This window comes from Cebus imitator, unplaced genomic scaffold, assembly GCF_001604975.1.
Source record: "Cebus imitator isolate Cc_AM_T3 unplaced genomic scaffold, Cebus_imitator-1.0 Scaffold140, whole genome shotgun sequence".
NCBI classification, from domain to species: Eukaryota; Metazoa; Chordata; class Mammalia; order Primates; family Cebidae; genus Cebus; species Cebus imitator.
The window spans coordinates 104300-109539 of NW_016107455.1; the positions used below are offsets into that span (position 1 = coordinate 104300).

The following is a 5240-nucleotide window of genomic DNA, read 5'->3' on the forward strand; positions in this document are numbered from 1 at the left end:
AAACAGGAAGAGAAAGAGTTCACCTGTGACTTCAAGGGCTAAGTCTGTGGAGGAGGAAGGGTGGGAGTTGGAAGACGGGACCCCTGCAGGTGGACAGCACAAAAACTGATCCTCTGATGGAGGCGGAGCTGGACACAACCAGACATCACTGCCTCCCCCTCCACCCCCAGCAGAAGTCCTAACTTCATCTCATTAAATTGAGTCTCCACTGCCTGCCCTGCCCTCGGCACCAGTAACCCTTTCCACCATCTTAAGAGGTCAGGCCTGACTGTCCCATTTAACAGATGGGGAAAGTAAGGTTAAGTCCCTTAGTCAAAGTCCCAGGGCAGATCCAAGTTTCATAGAGCTTGGATATTATACACCTTTGGGCCCACCTCTGTAAGAAAAAGAACACAAAAGTAAGAATCTGAAATTAGCTTGGGGCTTTGGGAAGCGTCCAGGAGGAAAGCTTTGAAACTCAGTCTTCACAGTCAGTCAGCCTCTGGCAAATCACACAGCTGGGAGGTTCAGAGCTGGGGGTGTGATCTGGTGCCAAAGCCTGTGTTGTTCTCTGTACACCCTGCTGCCTTCTGCCCCACCCCACACCCCAACACTGCCCATCGAGGCATTTGCTTCCTCTTGTCACAGATAGGGAAATTGAGGCAAGCTTTTTTGCTCATGGTATCCTAAACGGGTGTGGTGGTGGCACAGCCCCTAGGCCCCTGACTCCTGGTGAGTGGCAAGGCCCAGCTGACCTTTGAGATGATGTTCATCTCAGGCCAAAGCCAGTGGCATCTCAGTGCTGGGGACCCATCAGATGGGTTTTTCCAGCAGGCTGGGGCAAGTGTGTTGACCCCAGGAGGGAAGCCAAACAGGCACTACGATTTCTTCCCACTCACCCTCGCCCTGGGGTAGCACAGCCCAGAAAGATCAGTCACTTGCCCAGGTCACACAGGAAACCCTGAGCCGGTGCTGGAAACCAGGCCTCTTCGTAGGGCTGAGATGTGTCAGGAACCCTGTCTTCCCACCACCAGATCGGGCCCTGCTACCTGCCTCTGGCTCACAGATGCTGCCAGCCCCATCCTGACTCTGGTTCTAACTAGGAGAGGCCAGCCCCCTTCAAGGACTTTGCTCCTGCAATTGTCCCCTATAAGATAATTATTTCCCTTTCTGCCTGATCTCCCCCATCCACATACAGACGTGCTGTAATATTGCTCATTTTAAACAAACAACAGCTCTCACTCCTTCCAGATATTGCCTTCTTTCTCTGTTCTCTCTCGTAACAGAAAGCCTCAAGACATTGTCTACACTGCAAGGGCACTTTCTCTTTAGTCAGCTCCCAGCTCCAAGACTCAGATCCCATCGACTTCCATGTGACCAAACCCTGGGCCATTCTAACATTCCTCAACCCCTCAGCAGTGTTGGTCACAGCTGTCACCCGTCTTTGCCGTGCTGTCTTCTCTTGGCTTTGGTGACACCTTCTCCATCTGACTCTGAGGTTCTCCAGGGTCCCCACTGCCCATGGCTGATCTTAACCATCTTGAGCTTTACAAAGCATCTCCATGCCCATGTGTCCTCAATCTGTAACCCCAGCCCTAACTCTAAACTTGAGTTATCCAATCAACACCAGCCACCTCCCAACTGAATATTTTCTTTGTAAGCAGCATATGCTTGTTCACGTCCAAATCAAAACCCTTCCTGCCCTTCTCCAGTTGGCTTATGCATCAAGAAATGCTTCAACCGTCTACCTTGCCGCAACAGCCAAACACTCGAGGTCATTCTTGATTCTTCTCCTTCCCTCCTTTCCATGTGCAACAGAAGGTCCTGCTCACCTGATACCCCAAAATACTCTGAATGGAGCCACTCCCCTACCCCACTCTCTCCCCGGTCATTTCCCATGTGTCCCACCCTGCTTAAAACCCTACACTGGCCAGGCACAGTGGCTCACATCTATAATCCCAGCACTTTCTGAGACTGAGGCGGGAGGATTGCTTGAGTCCAGAAGTTCGAGACCAGCCTGGGCAACATAGTGAGACCCCCCCGCCCCTCCCCCACCGACTTTAATTTGGGAAAAAAAAAAAATACCTCTACACTGGCTTCCCGTCAAACTTAGGATAAAACCTCTTCGAGCAGCCAGGGGTCACCAAGGCTCAGCCCTGGACTCCCCAGGCTCCCTCCCCTGTACCCCCCCTGCTCCTCACATTGGACTATTCCCCCAGATGCCTCCTTCTCCTTCCTTAGATTTCAGCTTACATCCACCTCCTCAGAAAAGCCTTCTTTGAACAACCCCAGTAATGCTTGGGGAAGAGCCCTGTTCTTTTATTCATAGGGTGTTCACGCTCTGAAATTATCTATTTGCTTATTTTTTACTTCTTCTCTGGCTTCCTGCACTAGAATGTCAGCTCCAGGAGGGCAGGGACTTTGTCTTCTCCCATGCAGAATCCCCAGTGCCAGGCACTAAGTAGATGTTCAAAAAATACTTGTTAAGCCAGGCGCAGTGGCTCACGCCTGTAATCCCAGCACTTTGTGAGGCCAAGGCAGGTGGATCATTTGAGGTCAGGAGTTCAAGACCGACCTGGCCAACACGATAAAACCCCATCTCTACAAAAGCACAAAAATTAGCCGATCGTGGTGACGCATGGCTGTAGTCCCAGCTACTCAGGAGGCTGAGGCAGGAGAATTGCTTGAACCCAGGAGACAGAGGTTGCAGTGAGCTGAGATCACACCATTGCACTCCAGCCTGGGTGACAGACCGAGACTCCATCTCAAAAAACAAACAACCCGCCCCCCACCTTTTTTAATGAAGAAAGGAAGGAATTCGGACAAAGTGGATCTGCCCTGCATCCGTGTTGAACCTCTGCTCTCTGTAATGAGTCAGCAAGCTTAGCCCCATGGCCCTGGCCTCCAAAGGGGGAAGAAGGAGTCCCAGCTTATGTTCAAATTTGTGTCCATAATAATAATATTGATGTTTGTTGAGCACATTTTATGTGCTCAGCATTGTGGGGTGCACTTCAAAGCATTGTTAGATCATTTATTTCTTTCAAAAGCCTGTGTGTTGGGCAGGCACGGTGGCTCACGACTGCAATCCCAGCACTTTGGGAGGCCAAGGCAGTTCGGATCACTTGAGGTCAGGAGTTCGAGACCAGCCTGGCCAACACAGTAAAATCTACTAAAAATACAAAAATTAGCCAAGCGTGGTGGCAGGCACCTGTAGTCCCAGCTACTTGAGAGGCTGAGGCACGAGAATCGCTTGAACCTGGGAGGTAGAGGTTGCAGTGAGCTGAGATCGCGCGACTGCACTCAAGCCTGGATGACAGAGTGAGACTCAGTCTCAAAAATAATTTATAATCAAGTCAGAACAAGTCCTTATCTAAAAAAATAATAATCTGTGTAATTAAAATACCCTTAATGCAAGCTGTTTCTGAACCTCAAAGGCAGAAGAGGACTCAAATGATTCACTCCTGGCATGAAACCTATACAAGGAATTTGGACCTCTGTTCTGAGGCCCGCCTCTGTCTTTTGAGATTTCTTGGCTCTCAGTTGAGATAGCAGAGTCCAGTGAACAAAACATGCCTTTTGAAGCCAAATAGGTGTGGATTCAAATCCACTCAGCAGCATGTACAGCCATGTGACCTGACCAAGCTTCTTCAAACCCTGTCATCTCTAAGGGACTGTTGTGAAGATGAGTTGAGATAGCGCAGTCCTCATATACAGAGTGCCTGGCACCAAGGGCGTGGGGAACACGCACTTCCTTCACCCTCTGCCTTTCGTCTGAATTCCTGGGCCCCTGGAAAACACAGACTGGTCTGGAGCACTGTGTAGATGCCTCACTTCTTCTCCATCACTCTGTTCAAATGGGCTCTCGTGCTCAGGAGGGCCTCAGATGTTCCCACCTAGACAACAAGAAGGCATGTCCGGTCACCCACCAGAATGGTGAGCTGTGTCCCTAGGAATAGCCATGCCTGTGGCTGTGCGGAGATAGGTTTTCTAGCTTCCGGGATACCTGGAAGTAGGATCAGAAAAAGGAGCCAGCCTCAAAGGCCAGGGGGATCCCTGGGGTTGAGGCCCCAACTTGGACTTTGCCCCCATATTACTAAATCATGTCACTGCTTATTGGCACCTGCCAGGTGAGGGCCAGGAATGGGAAAGTAACTCACCCTCCTCAACAGTCAAGTTTCCTGGGTATGATCCAGCAGCAAGGCTCAGGGCTGTCGTGAGGATGAAATTCATAGGGGAGCATGGGAATCCCACGTTCGTCATGGTGCCAGCTTGCATTTTATTCTTTAGTGCATACAGGCAGGGCTGGCCCCAGCCCAGACTGTGATGTCAGGACTCTTCCCCTGACTTTGGTTTTCTCCAGCACTCAGGAATTCATTGTTCCCTTTGGCTTCTTAACACAGAAGCTGATGCAACAAAGTCATTCACATCAAGGTATGCAAATCAGTGAAGAACACCTAAATGGGAACAATCGAAGGACGGAAAGAGTCACCGCCCTCACGTGCAGCCTCAATGCAGGTGTGGGATGGGAAAGCTTTAGAATGGTCAAAAGGGAAGGCTCCAGTGCAGGCTGTTGACACAGGGAAGCCGCAGGCAGCTAACTACAAGCAGCACCCCAAGGTGACTGGTTAGGGGGGCATATTTGGCTTTCTTAGGTTGGTCCTGAGTTGGAAGTAGGAGTAAGGAGTTTGTGGCAAAAATTGGGGGAATTGGCACTCATTGAGCAAATGCTGATCGTTTAGGGCCCGCTGCTGCAGAGGTCCTGGTTGGGCATCTCTGCTAGTTATTACAGAAGTTGTGAAATATATTTTTATGTATGAACTGGCCATTGTCCCCTTTACATATTCAGTCCTCAGAGGTATTAGGAATCTGACATCTGCCTATTCTTCCTGAAAAAGACTTCATCCCACGACAGCCTTTCATGTTTTTGTTGGTTTGTGAGATGGAGTCTCACTGTGTTGCCCAGGCTGGCCTCAAATTCCTGGGCTCAAGCAATCCTCCTGCCTCAGCCTTCCAAGCAGGCACACACCATTGCACCAGCACTTTTTCCTATTTTAATAGCTGTATTTATTTATTTATTATTATTATTATTATTAGAGATAGGATCTCACTCTGTCACCCAGGCTGGAGTGCAGTGGTGCAATCTCAGCTCACCGCAACCTCTGCCTCCCGGGTTCTGGTGATTCCCCCAGTTCAGCCTCCCAAGTAGCTGGGATTACAGGTACATGCCAACATGCCCAGCTAAGTTTTTGGTTTCTTGGGTT

At 50.0% G+C, this 5240-nt stretch overlaps 1 protein-coding gene across 1 annotated transcript in view; it reads left to right on the forward strand.

The window, feature by feature from the left end:
- Positions 1-5240, forward strand: part of SLC13A2 (solute carrier family 13 member 2) — a 20686-nt gene that overhangs the window by 1048 nt on the left and 14398 nt on the right. The gene's annotated exons all lie outside the window — the stretch shown is intronic.